Raw genomic sequence first — 15308 nt, forward strand, 5'->3', positions numbered from 1 at the left:
TGCTCATTAGTGTGAACGGCCCTTGGCAACAGCTGCAGAATATATTTTCACACTCATCTAGCAGAAACCTTGCCTTTTAAGGCAATGGCAAATAATGCCAATGCCTCCTTGTTTTCTTTGTGTTCCTTTCATCTTCTTGAGTGGCATCAACAGATCAGAACTGCTCGTGTAAACAGAGCAAGGTACATTTCAGCGCCTTCCCGGCACTCTCGCTGGCCAAAGAGCACATGTGGTGTGGCCTGGGCACGCGCTGGCTGTTTATACCTGAGGAGTGTAGACGGGGGGAGTCCAGGCAGGCGGGAGGAGGGCTGGAAGGCAAGGAGACGCCTTGGTAATGTCTTTCTTTCTTTCCCAAGAAAATTGCAGATGCGATTGGGTTACCCCAGAGCATCCCCCTCACCCCCTTCACCATTTTGCTGTCGTGTTTATTATTGTTTTGGAAGGAGTCTACAAAACGAATATCTATTTGTCTGCAGCCTGGAATTCACGGCGCTGAAGTCTTGTGAGATTCAGCGTGTCTGGCACAACGGGAACGCTGAAGACAAAAAGTGCCAACTCAGGCCTTTGGTAGGAAATTCCTTTAGTGTTGTGTGTGCCCCTGGGAGTCTCCGCTGGCAGGAAAACGTCTACACGCTGCAGCCAATTCTTTAGTTTAAAGTTCATTTTAGAAAGAGATTTACCTGAATATTATCCAGCGACTGCCTTGGATAATGATGGAAGTGTCCGTGGAATGTCACATCAGCAATGTAATGGAAGGTAACGGTGTAAGAGAGAACATATTTTGTGGCTAATATTCATTAGAAATTGAAAATGTAGTGGTCCACACGAAAATGCTTTCCACATAGGATTAAAACAAAGAAAACACTTCCAAATGCACATCCTACATGGTCTAGCATGCTACTCATATAGGCAAGCACCTCAGTGCCCCCACATAGGGGTAGTAAGCAGTAGCGGTCCGTGGAGGGAGTTCGGTGGGGCAGTGAGATGGGGTGGGGGAAGGGCAGAGTGGGGAAATGTAAACACCGGAATATGGATGAACGGAGGTAAGTACACATTTAAAGAAATAAAACGAATTCCTTTGCGCGCGCTGCATTGCAAAAGACGATGCAGCACGCGCAACGACATTCGTTTTATTTATTTAAATGTGTACTTACCTCCGTTCATCCATATTCCGGTGTTTACATTTCCCCACTCTGCCCCTCCCCCGCCCCGCCTCACTGCCCCACCGAACTCCCTCCACGGACCGCTACTGGTAGTAAGTTCTATATAATAGTCTAATAATACCGTGTAATGCAATCAGGGCCAGCCCTAAATCGGATTGACTGGGACAGCATCCTGGCAGGAAGAAAATTAGGTGTTTGCAGTGGGGGAGGGGGGGCATTGCAGTGTGGCGGCAGAAGGTGTGAGGAAGATGGGAGGAGAGCTGGGGGTTGATGAGGTGCTAACAATTATGCTGTGATTAAGGGCTTTAAGGGCATTCAGGGCTGATTACAAAGTATTTAACGAGACCAAGTGGGATAGACTGACTGCTGTTTGCATGACATTAAGGGACTGATTATGAATGACATTAAGTGATTGATTATGACTTTGGCGATGCAGCGCCAGGTGTGCTCCACTGCCACAACGCCAAAGCTATGGTCGGGCCACACACCAGATTACGAGTGTACCTGGTGTCTGGCGGGCTTTTTTTGGGAGTTCCAACGGCGGTGCCCTGAAAATAGGTACCACAATGGGACCGCCAAAAACAGTTCCTGCATGGCCTGTCCATGCTGTGCAGGAACTGGGGTGCATGCACACGGGGGACATGTTGTGCCCCCCTGCTTGGGCTCCAGTGTACAGAGGCACAAGGGGCATGAAAGGCCCCTTTTGTTTCATCTCTGCCGGGTTTTCCTTGAGGAAGAACGGCCATGAAAAAACCATGGCGGAGAGGAAACTCCTAATATGCTTGCTCGGACCGCCGCGGTCCCGCCAAGCATATTAATACCTCCTGACCGCTGCAACACTGCCAGGGAATGTCGATTCCCCGGAGGCTGCGGCAGGGCAATGGAGGTCCGACCTTCCTAATTTTAAAAGGGCGGTCGAGAGACCGCCGCACCTCCATGAGTCTGGCCGCCAGACTTGTAATTGGTCCCTTAGTCAGGCAACTCCCTGTTGGAATGTAGGTGCCCTGGGCCTGGGCCCAGCTCACCCATGCCCAAGGCCGGCCCTCAATACAATACAGTTGATTGTGGACGAGGAACATGAAACTCCTAATGCTTTTCACAGGGTTGATGGGAAACGTTTATTTCATAGCCTTTTAACACATATTGGGGTTAGTCACAGCTAGTACATTTGTGGTAAATAGGTCCTGTTATATTTGCACTGTTTTGCACTGTGTTTAGTTATTTAGGCATGTTTTTTCAACGATAAAGCCACTTTTATTTCTAATAATTCTCTGAGAATATGATGATAAACTTACTTTTATATCTCTTAATGTATGACTTTGCTTTAGAAACTCTCAAATTGTTCAGCTATGTCGGTCTGCTGAGCAGCAATGGTGATAATGTCATTATTGATGGCTGCTCCTTGTTACACCAGATACAATGGAAAAATGCTCATCAGTCAGGGAACAATTAGGTGGCGAAATGGTGGTTGAAAGACATTCCTGCCCAAAGGTGCCATTCATTGTATGAGTGCCACTTGATCACTTTCAAACTCGTTTATCCAGCCAAACATGCTGTCATGTCACGCACACTGGCAAAGGAAGTGGAGCTCGTCTCCTAAAGGTGGGAAAGGATTGGGGTAAAAATCTCAGTTCAAAAGCAAATCTATCCCCTTTTATGCTCTTACCTTCAAACCTGGACCCTAGTAATATATGACATGGGACAGTGTAACACTGTGCACCACCCTCCCTCTTTATATATTTGAATTTTCTATCAGGAGCCTCTGCTTTGGCCATCATCCCTCCTCTGTGAGGCAATCTCACCTCCCCCCTCAGTCATAATTGTGTTAATAAGTTGGCCCTGAAGGCGGGTAGGGTGCAGGACAAAATGTCCTACTAGTGAGAAAGACTTGTCATGTATTATTTAAATATTAGAGAACAAAGTGGCTTGCACGGAGACAAAGAGAGCCCCTTTTTAGGTCTCGCTGAGCCCCGCGCATGCGTTGGCTCGGAGAGACATTTAGGAGGTGAGCTTTCAAGGTGCTGCTGGCTGGCCTAGCGCTTGCGTTCACACGACCGTGCACGCACGAACCGCTAGCCTTCAGCAGCACTTTGAAAACTCGTGCTTTAGCGCGTCATCGCGATCACTTTCGCTTTAAGAGCGATCGCGATGACTTTCGCTTTTACGGCCGCGCAGCGTTACTTTTACTGCCGCACGGCCAATGCTTGTTAGGTCTCTGGTCTAGACGGCGCTCATGCGCTGTCTCGAACCAAAACGTGCAGTATCTACATCTGGACTTTTTTCCCCTCTCCACATTTGTAAAGGACATGCATACGTTATGCCCTTTCCGGTATTTTGCCCTCCCCGAGCGCACCGCCCAACTACGATAAACCTCCGAAGCTATTTCTATTAATTGATTCAGGACTAATTAATTATTTTTTAAACAGGGTGACTTGTCCCCTGACATATTAGGAGGCTGTTGCAATTAACAACGTTGGGCGTCGATTTGTATTATTTTAAAATCGTGTGCCTGGCAGTGACCACCGCTTGCCACTGAAAAGCTGCTTCATAATTAGCGCACATTGCCACTTCATTTTATGGTTTTCCCCGATCCGTCGTGACAGACTTCCTCCGGCTACATTACAGGCGGGGCTGCAAGTGGGTCAGCCTGTGGTGTTATTTGAAACATCTTGTACCAATGCTGGTAAGTGTATGTGATAAAATGCAAAACAGTGACGTGCGATGCCCAGGATCACACACTATGGCCAAGTGGAAGTGTCGGGCCCAGAACGCAACCCTCTTTGTTCCATAGTCGGCAATTCACCTAAAAATCTATTCCCTACATCGTTCAAAATGTCTGCAAGACTTTGTAAATACTGGTCAACAACACCAGCTATGGAACCTACGGCGAAAGAGTTATTTTGCAATAAGGAAACCTATTTTTAAATACACAACTTTGTTAGAAGCAATATTAGCGACATACAATATTCCCTTTTAAACTAAACACGAACACACTAAATTGCCGTTCCAAAACGCAGGGTTCAAATATCTCGGAAAAAGTTTCAATAAAACAGAAAATACTGCAACAACCGAACAGCTGCTGCATAATCATAAAACATTTCCCCCTTCATTTTTTGGCGTTCCCGATCCTTCGTGATCAGACTTCCTCCAACTGCATTACACGCATGCCTGCAAATGGGTCAGTCGGACGCTCGAGGCAGGCAGACAAACAAGGTTTGGTTTTAGTGATACCGTCCTAACCCTACTGGCCTTGGGAGAGTCACCCGTATGTTCAACATTTTATTGGTACCTTTCATTGTGTCCACCTAGGCATTACAATAAATGTTGCATAGCTAATTTGTTTTGGGTTTCTTTAGTAAAACACGTTTAGCGTTAAGGGGTTTCTCTGCTGTTACCCACCTAATATTTGTACAGTTGTGCTGACGCTGCACCAACTCTGAATACAGTTACGAGCAGCCGCGGTCGGTAGTAGGAGTAACTGCAGGGCGGTGACGTGGGGAGGGGGAGGGACAGGGTGGGGGGTAGTAAACTATGAATTACGGAGGTTTACAGGTAAATTAACATATACATTAATAAAACGAATTTCGTTGCGTGCACTGTATGGCATTTGGGGATGAAGTGCATGCAACGAAATTCGTTTTAATAATTTATATGTTAACTTACCTGTAAACCTCCGTAATCCATAGTTTACTACCCCCCACCCTGCCCCTCCCCCTCCCCACGTCACCGCCCTTTATTTTAATGGAATTAAATATAAGGCGACCTTACCCTAGATCTTATGCTAACCCTAATATTTAAATATCCACTTGGTTCCTCAAGTCTGTGCATCTTGGAATGGTTGGGTAGGCATAGGGCACACATTGTCTGATCTCCAGCCTTCACAGCCTCTACAGCCACTCAGTCAAGCATGTGTGCTGCACACCAGAGGCTGGGTGGTCTGTGCTACCTGGCAGTCCTATTCATGTGATGATTACTGCCGAGGAGAAGGATTAATTACCACCTCTGCCTGCTACGGTGCATGTAGACCATTTTGTAGCCTCTTCAAAAGGCAGAGGCTGCACCGAACTGTGCTGTGCGTGAAACACTGACATGGAGGTCATGACCACTCCTCGCTAGATTGCATGACGTTCAGTCTAAATTAATATATATGGAAATGTGGATTTTGAAGACAGGATAAAGCAAAATAAAAAAATAACTTTCCATTCCAGATGAGCCAACACTGGAAAATGTCTTGGAGCTAATGCGAAGAACTTTGGTAGAAGTCATGTTTTCCATGCATTGTGCAGTGCCAAGTTGCAATTTAGAATCTCTTTTATGCCTAATGTGAGCCAAACATGTTTTGTTTCGACATTTATGTGAACGCTTTGGTGATGTGTTTTACTTATTGATGTTTGATATCAAACACGTGTTAGGTCCGTCTAGAAAGTTCATTACCTAATTCTTATGGTTTGGATCTGCGTATGAACATTTATCCATCCATCTGCACCCATACATTGATCCATCCATATATTCACCCGCCCCCATCCTCAAGCACCTCCTCAAGACCTTTCGATCTGTCTTGTCGTTCCACAAATGTGTGCCTATACATTGGTAGGTATACATACTTGTATGCATATTCTTTTTGTTGCCCATCCATAAATGACTCCAGTATTACTAAACGTAAAAACAGATCGCACAACAACACACAAGTACAACAAAAACCTAGATGATTAAAATAAGCGTAAATTATAGGTTTGTCAGTACTTGTTTCTTTTGGGGAGAAAGTACAGTTTTTGGAGTGATCTGCTTGTGGCTCGCACCGCTGTACAATTATGCACAACTCATTCTCTTCTGAAATATAAACCATTCAATTCAGTTCATCTGCTGCAATGCACAAAAACCCTGAGAGGAAGATAGACTCAATTATAATACGTGCATCAGTGAACCACACTGGGATAGATAACAGGAAGAAGATCAGATATAGATTATGCTATGGGTACTCCAATGACAATACAAATATTGGGTTCTATTCACAAAGGTAAATGCACGTGTAAAAGTACATTTGTGATCAAAAGTACCTTTTTTTTACACCTGACAGGAATTCGCAAACAGAATCGTAGCAGAAATAAAACTATTTACTGGGTCAGATTCCCACAACAAGGGCATAGATTTCAGCAGCCATAACTTCCACTGAATTGGTAAGAAGAGGCTTTTCCCAGGCCTGGCTTGCATTGAAGTTTGGGAACACTCACAAATGTACATTTGGAGGCATGCTTAAACTTATCTTTCTTCTTCCCACCTTGAAAAGGGTCAAATTTTACTGTAGGACAGGGTTGGTGGGAAGGGTAATGGATCTCCTCACAGTTGCAAGCGCTGAAAGGCAGGGCTCCACAAGGAAGTGTCACGATCCGCTCCTTGCACACTCATGCCCACCATCAGAGAACCCTACCAGTGGGAATTTGCAGCATTCAAATAAGCTTCTGGACAATCTGCTAAATCAATATACCGTGTTCCAGCCTTTTGGACGCGATTCTAAGTCTTATTCATTCCACATCCATGCCTGATTTTGTGGACACCTACCTGCTTTTCTTACTAAAATCTCCAATACCTAGATTTCCTTGCTCACTGCTTCGTATCCAACCCTGTAGGCTAAAGATGGGTGGAGAAATTCAGCACACCTGTAGCTGATTGGTGCTAGCCTACTCACACATGAAGTGTATGATCATATTGATCTTTTTTAAGCCCCCGTTTCCTTCAGTCCAGTGTTGGATATTGTACTAGTGTATCATGTTTTTCCAACCTCTTGTTTATTAAGTTCCTTGTTTGTAACAAGTTCCTGAGCGTTAGCTTTTCCTTTTTTGGTGAGCTAGCAGTACCTGCAGTGCTACCCTTATTCTTGATTCCTGAGCCAGCACTATTTTAGTGCATCCTTGAACATTCTCTCTTTCTGTAGTTACCTGTTCCTAGATCATCCCTTTCTATTCCTCTAACTTAGTTTCAGTTTCTAGTTTGCTACCTTCTTTTCCATGCTGCCTCAGTTTCCCTTTTCATAGAGTAGTTGTTTACTTGTTTTTCTCTTCCTCCTGGTGTTCCCTGTGTTATCCCGTCTTTCCTGTTAAAAACTCCTCCTTACTAGCTCCTTGTCTATTGTGGCTATATATTTAAGTTCTCCACCCTTGCTGCTGTTATTGCCTTGGGTGTTCCTATGTGATTACCAAGATTTGTGGTAGCAGCTGACAACATAAGTGGTGTTTCTGGTCTACTGTAATCATTGGTGATATATAAAAGTAATATAAAGACAAAGGCATCAGCTTCTCAGCCCGTCTTTGCAATTATATCTTATATTTCAGTATTTGAAGTTAGTATCGGTAACAGCAATTGTGGGTGATGAAATTAATGGGCTCCAGCTCCTGAGTGCTTAATCCCACATTCCCTTTATTGTTAATGTTGTTATAGTTATGTCTTGAACATCCTGGGTGTAAGTTATTCTGAATAGCCTCTTGAGTACCTGTTCTTTCTGAGCTTTGACTCCTTGTTACCTTCTTCAGATATTTCCTATTGGATATCTTTTCTCCATGACTTTCAGTGTGATATTAGGCAGCTCATAGACTATATTCAGTTTACTTTAGCTACCCTGTGTCCATTCCTTGCCAGAGTCTCCTCACAGAAAAAATATTTTCTCTGCTGAGAAAATAGAAGTGTATTTGCACATGGGAGCCTAATCCTACTGTGCTGTTCTCCGCTATGAACTCTGTACAGTGGGAATTCATAAAGCCTTCATAGAAAGTCAGATGACCTTCTCAGGATTCTTATTGGAAAACTGTGGCAAGTGCCTGTATTCTTCCAATTTTTTTGTGAATGAATACATCATTTCATGTATAGCGACTAAAGAGTCATTCAACAATTTGGAAATTATATAAATATTTCTCAACACATCCAGCTATTAACTGCCAAATAATCTCAGCACATGTCTAGAAGATATTCGGTTAAGGAAAATATGAAAAAATTTACTCAAGAAATTGTTTCTTAAGCTATATTTAATATTCGAAAAATGAACATTTTCTTGGAAAGGAAGTATCCAATGTATTTGCCATATATGTCTTAGGTAGTTCTGAGAGGGAGACAATAAATGGCTATCTATTGCATTGGATGTTGGTACCACCAAAATTATTTTATTGAAGGCCCATTTCTTGGTTTTCTGATACCGTATGCAGTCTCTTTAATGCTGACAGTCAGAGAAAATAGACAACATGAGGCAGGCAGAGGCAAGTAATTCAAGACAGAAAGGTGTACCACCACTGCAAAGCAACATGACAAAAACCCAGACATGGAAATACTGTAAACCAGTACACGTGGATGCCATTGTATGTGATTTTGCAGGAGGGGACTTCTATGTTTCTGTCTACTCCAGACATACATACACAACTCTGAAAATTACCATAAATATGCATCTGAACTCTCTCACAAAGAAAGAGTTACATCAAAAGCATCATTACCATTGGATATCTGGGATTGCTACAGGTCTGTTTGCAGTGAAGGAACATGCGTCAAACAAAAAGAGCAAGGGACTTATTTACACGCCCCTTGTGCCGTCAGTGCATCACTTTTTCCCATATTAAAAATGACACACTGGCAGCACAAGGTGCTTGTAAATAAGCCCCAACTTTCTCAAACATTAAACATAAAGAACACACAAAGCATTTCAACAAATAAAAAACACACACACTTGTGCACCTGTGAGGACTCAAATATATGTATTATAGAGTCAGTGATAGTGACTCTATTATAAAGCAAACACAAGGAGGTGATGGACGGAGCGCTGAAACTTTTCAGACACTCACCCCCAGTCATGATAATGGATTCAACCCAGATCTGTGACTGGGGGTGAGTGTTTGGGGGTGAGTGTTGGACGGAGTGCTGAAACTGTTCAGTCACAGAGCTGGGTTGAATCCATTTTCATGACTGGGGGTAAGTGTCTGAAAAGTTTCAGTGCTCCGTCCATCATCTCCTTGTGTTTGCTTTGTTTGCCTTCAGTTGGCAGGGTATGCCCAGACGTGGGTCCCTTGCTCTCTTTGCCCCTGGATTCAAGCTAGCCTGGCTGATGAGGGATGTTACCCAGGTTGCTTGTTTCTGGTCCAGGGAAGACCTGGCTTGGCAGTTAAGGGTGGACTCTTCCCATGAGGCACAGGGTCAAGACTGATTTGCATATGGCTTGGTATGAACTTGGGTGGCGAAGTGAGCTAAAGAACGATGATGGATTCGACACAGATCTGTAAATGGGGGTGAGTGTCCAAAAAGTTTAAGCGCTCTGTCCATCATCTCCTTGTGTTTGCTTTGTTCGCCCTAAATTGGCAAGGTATGCCCAGATGTGGGTCTCTTGCTCACTTTGCCACTGAATTCAAGCTTGCCTGACTGATGAGGTGACTTACCTCAAAACCGGTCCCAGGATTCTTGTTTCCGGTCGAGGGAAGACCTGGCTTGGCAGTTCAGGCTGGATTGTTCCCATGAGGCACAGGATCAAGAAAACTGATTTGCATATGGCTTGGTCTTAACTGGGGTGGCAAAGTGAGATAAAGAACGAGGATGTATTCAACCCAGATCTGTGACTGGGGAAGTGTCTGAAAGGTTTCAGCGCTCCGTCCATCATCTCCTTGTATTTGCTCTGTTGTAGCCACATCCTTCTAGTCATAGTGAAGGAATTTATTTAATCTGTAATCATTTTGGATAGGTTTAACAAAACTGCACAAAACGTTCCTATAATATTGCTCAACAACACTGATTCCATCTGGTAGAGTTTTGTGGAGATCTGTCAATGGGAACCAAATTTGAGGGAGAAAAGCACCACAAGTGATGAACCTTATGTTAATTCCTTCATGAAAATTCCTGTCATAACTTTAAGAACAAACATTTGCAATGCAATAGGTCTCGCATTTGTGAGAGTTTAAGCTATTGGCATTGTAAATACATATTGCATTGCAAATGCTTGTGTAGCAAAGCCATCGCGGCATTCTCGCTTTAGCTTAAGATGTATAAAGCTAAAGTGCTTAAAAAGTAAAGAAATAGAAAAAAATAATAATTCCCATGATTGTAACAAAACTAAACAAATAGAAAAAAAAATGGGGGCCTAATGCTTTCTTTTCAAATTTATTTACTTTTGTTACAATAGCTGCACCTGCGCTTTAGCTTTAAAAATCTTAACCTGAAGCACAGGTGCCGCAACTGTTTCAAAAGTAAAGAAATGGAAAAAAAATGTATTTTCTATTTCTTTACTTTTGATGCAATTGGGGCACACGCTCTTAAGATTTTTAAAGCTAAAGTGCAGGTGCAGCCATTGTAACAAAAGTAAATAAATAGGGAAACAAAGTATATGGCTGCCATTTGTTTTCTATTTGTTTACTTTTGTTACAATTGCGGCAAAACATTTTTTTTCTATTTCTTTACTTTTCAAGCAATTGCGGCACCCTCACTTTAGCTTAAGATATATAAAGGTCAAGCACGGAGCAGCCATTGAAAAATAAAAAGCCAAATAATAAACAGAATAAGAAATGCATGCAGCCGTGTTTGGCACCGCAAATAATAAAAGAAAGGCCCTGCATGGTGTGCTACCTACATTTAAAAAAACAGAGCACTGCAGGAGAGCGTGTATTGCCTGCAATCGCAGGAATGAGAAAACTATTTAAAAAAAGAGTACTTGGGGGCTGTAATTAAAGCCTACCGAGTAACAACACAGGTGGTGTCCTCATGGGAGGTTACAAGAAAAGAATAGGCGTTACTAAGGAGGGACTACTAAGCCTATTAAAACCAATAAAAAGCCACCATTTACAAAGGACAGTGACAGGATCCAATTAAAAAGATGGGTGGAAAGTGGGCGGAGCTTCCTGCCCATATCCTGAATACAGCATGTCTCGAAGAGACAGCGCAAGTGCTGCCTAGGCGAGACCTAAAAACTGCTACACACATTTTCATGAAATTTGAATGCATGAAGTCGCCTAATTGAAATCACAATTCTATTTTTTATTTCGTGATCATCCATTCAGTGAATTTGGATAAAAGTTGGGGTCGAATTAAGGTCAAAATATGCATAGATGTCCTGAAAGCTGCCAGCCACATTTGATTTTCCAATTCTTTCAATCAAGAATTGTTAATTATAGAAATGTGATTATATTTCTGCTACAATCAGGTTGCTGTCCGCACCACCATCCATTGGCACCACAGATTTCTGTTTTGGTATGTCTCTCAACGATTTTGGCTCCTTTTGTTTTATTTGCCCCTCCTTCTTTGAGACAACAGGGGGCTGCTTGCTGGGAGCACCCATGCCTTTACAAACTATCATGTGGGCAACAACAAGTTTAGAAGTAGAACCCTGTGAAGCCTCTGTATAATGAGGTGATTGTTGGCTCATTATGTGAGCCACACCTTTTAATAAAGATTCCACCTCATTTAAGTGGGAAGTAAGGAAAGATATTGAAACATACCTGAGCAAGTTACATTTCTGCATTTGTCTCCCTTATTTCTCCACAGCTGGTCTGTTTTCTTTCCTTTTGCCTCTGATAATATATGGTGTTTCTCCAAGAAAGTCACAAAATCAAAGGGATATGCATTCGCTTATAGAACAAGAGAGTATTATTTTACTCTGGCCTTTAGGTAGCTCTGGATAAGAGGTGAGAGATGAGCACTGACAGACCCACCATTGGCCTGGCCATCATCTAATCCACAAAAAGGTGCACCCGCACATGTTCTACACAGTGCTTATAGAAAGCCATTCTTATCATGGTAAGGGATCGTAGAGGCCAGCACCAGCTGCACAAGAGGGTTCAAGAAAATATAATCCCTTGACAGCGTGTCTTGCTTTCTGTACTCCGCTCCTGGCATTCCAAAGAATTTGATTGCACCAGAGAACATTTCGTTCACATAGTCCAATGCGGATTGTTGGACCGGGGTGAACTGATTGCCTAGCAAAAAATTTTAATATTTCTTAAGGTAACTGCTGAAGCAGGAATTGTTTAAAATAAAATCTCGGTTTACGCTAATCAGGGCAAAAATCTGCTTTCGTCTCTCCTGGTCCAATGGATCTTTGCCATTGTTTACAAGAAGATCAAACGCTGTACATTACATAAATTATATTCACAATCACTAATCTATTTTCAGTTAATGAGAGTTTGTTATGAGTTAAAGGGTTTTATTAATCCAGCCTTTTAGTAATTCATATTTATTAAATGTCCCAAGTTAATTCTTATTATTATCTCGATCATCATTATGAACAGAAATTGATAATCAATATTAGTTAATCTAATAATCATAATGAAAGCATTAAGCACATTCCATAAAGGAAAGAATCCTTATTCTAGGAATGGGCAGAAAAGTTGTCTGTCAGAACCCATAAAGAGGTCTAGTTCAAGATTGTATGTGCGAGGCCAAGCATAAAGCTTTTGCATCAATAGTCAGCTAAATAAATAATCAATTAAAGCAGAACTTCTCATAATGAGAGGTCCAAGAAACTCGTAGAGTTTCAGAGGAGCATGGCAAGCGTGACAAGGGCCTGGATGAGTGAAAAGGTAAGTAGTAACCTACTTTGGGAACACACAATATTATAGACAACACATTTTATCAATGTTGCAGTTTGTGTTTTCTGTGAGAAGATGAGGAGTGATCCTGTTCCCACGAGAGCATCACAAGATGATTGGCTGGCTGAAGATAGAAGAAACCACAATCACTCTACGTAGCAGCTTTCAGTGTTGTAGCTATTTCTGATCATCTAGCGGTTTCATCTTGTCTATTTGTAATTCTTTTTCTTGTTCAGAACTACTTTTCAATGAGGGGAATTTTCATATCTATATTGCCAAACTTATTCATTTGTTAGCAGCGTACATTGTGTCAGTAGAAACATTTGCATAAATAAATGAAAAACATTTATACAATTATTTTTCATTATGAAAAAAACATGTTCATGAAAAGGTCAGGAAATAAACATTTCATATGACGTCAATATTTTTTTAGTCATGTCAGCTTGTCAGGCATTGTTGCTTCAGCCATTTGAGGCCCTGTATAAGTAAATATGTTTGCGTTTTACAATTTTTGCATTTAAGAGCATTTTATTTTTCATTAAAGCCCACATGTTAATTCTGCACATTATTATAAATTATATTATTGTCTCAATATTATCAAATGCCTCCCCAGAACCATTGCAGGATGTGAGAGACTGAGGCATGCATTCAGAAAATAATTGGGCTGGTTTAAAGGGCTGGGGTAGCTCCACCTGTCCCAAATGGATGATGTGGGTGTCCCAGATCTGCAAATACTTTTTTGGCAATTTAAGTGCACAGATACTCCAATCAGTGCAAAAGGCCCAAACACAGCTCAATCAGCCCAATGAGACACTGCCCTACATTTGAAAAAAAAACAATTTTTGTTGGAAGAATCATGGATCTGCCAGTGGATGCATGGATATATAGAGCTGACAAATTTTCTTGGTTTTTTTTCAACTGCAAATCCTAAAATAAATGAAATAGAAGATGATCTACTGTGCATGGCCAAAGACTGTGTACATTGAGCACTGTAGACACGCGGGCTTAGCTCAGTGCATGGAGGTGTTGGGTGAGATGCTCACAGGGCCAGGTTGTAGCTAGGCCTGAGCAGTGAACTTCACTCCGTTCATGGAGTTTGCGAAGTTTTCTGCACTCTGCACTCCGCGGAGCTCGCAGAGTGCAGAAAACTCCGCTTCCCGATATGCAGCAGAGTTTTTTTCCCAGATCGCGATCGCGAATGGTAAGTTTGCAAGCATGAGCTCCTGCTCGGGGGGAATTTCTACCCGAGCTGCAGGAATACCAGCACAAACTGCAGTTCGCACTGCATTCCACCACTCGTGGAACTTCGCTGAGTTTTTTTGTAACTTCGCAGAGTTTTGCATAGGAAAACTACGCAATCTACGCCCAAGCCTGGTTGTACCCTGTTACTGTGCCCATGGCCTGCCATGTGCAAAGCAGCTGGGAGGTTAGGGCAAGACATGGGTGCAGGGACAAGGTTTAGCTATGGCCAGGCCCTATCATCAATATACTATGTGTGGCCACAGGCCATGTGCAACTGAGTTGGGTGGGTTGTGAGCTGGAGCAGAGCTTCACCATAATAAAACCGGTACCCAGGTCTCTGTACGCATGACAGAAGCCTATGAACAGCTGTTCAAGATGGGTAAGGGCTGCTTTCAGCACATCATAAAAACATCAATGACAAAACTTATTTAAAGGTAAGTTATATTTACCTTGGCTCATGTTAAATTAACTCATATATAAAAGATTTGGAAAAGACATGAACAAACTACGTTTATAGGTTATAGTTAGAAAGCAAAACCTAAAAACCACTGGCACTCATGAGTTGTAGTGAGCTGTGCAAACCAAAACTCAATCCCTGCCAGGTGCTACTCAAAACATCATGCATGCAGGGGGTAACTTATCCAGTTATTTGGGGAGATCTGGAAACTCTGATATGAGTAAAAGCATCTGTGGAGATTTGGAGGCAGAAGAAATATTGGTATACTTTAACGTGACTGAGACAAAATTCAAATGTCACAAAATATGTGCAAACCAGATCCCTATTTTCTTTGAAGTGGTCTGCCCAGTAAATCATTTATGGATACCCAAACTCCCAATAAATCAAATACATATTAATTCACATTCAAAACACAGGTCCACTTCTCTGCCTTCAAATTCAACTGCCCCCCTCTTTCAGCACTTGGGTTACTTAGTCTTCAGTGCTAATCCCACCACACATCGGATGCCTTCAAACTCAATAGAGCCATGCATATCCCTGACCAGAGTAGAACAAATGAGGGCCATCAAAGATGGAATTAAGTGACTCAACAGTATTTTGTAAAGTCACTGAGTTCCCGGTCTCTAGACATAAGGCCACAGGTCAAGTGCTTTTATGAGGATTCCATACTCTGATGTGACCTGCAATATCCTTTTAATGTACGGATGGGGTATATGCAACTGGACACATGGGTTTTAAGATGTCCCTAGTCAGACATGTGCAGGTAATACAGTCCTGTATTTTCTTTCTTTTTTTGAGAGTTGTAGTTGTGTTATTCAGTAACAAAAGCAGGACAAGAAAATCCAATAATACAAAGAAAGAAAATTACCACACAGTGTATGCACTTATGCCTGACCTCAGGCA

The sequence above is a fragment of the Triturus cristatus genome, chromosome 1_2 (assembly GCF_964204655.1).
Source record: "Triturus cristatus chromosome 1_2, aTriCri1.1, whole genome shotgun sequence".
NCBI classification, from domain to species: Eukaryota; Metazoa; Chordata; class Amphibia; order Caudata; family Salamandridae; genus Triturus; species Triturus cristatus.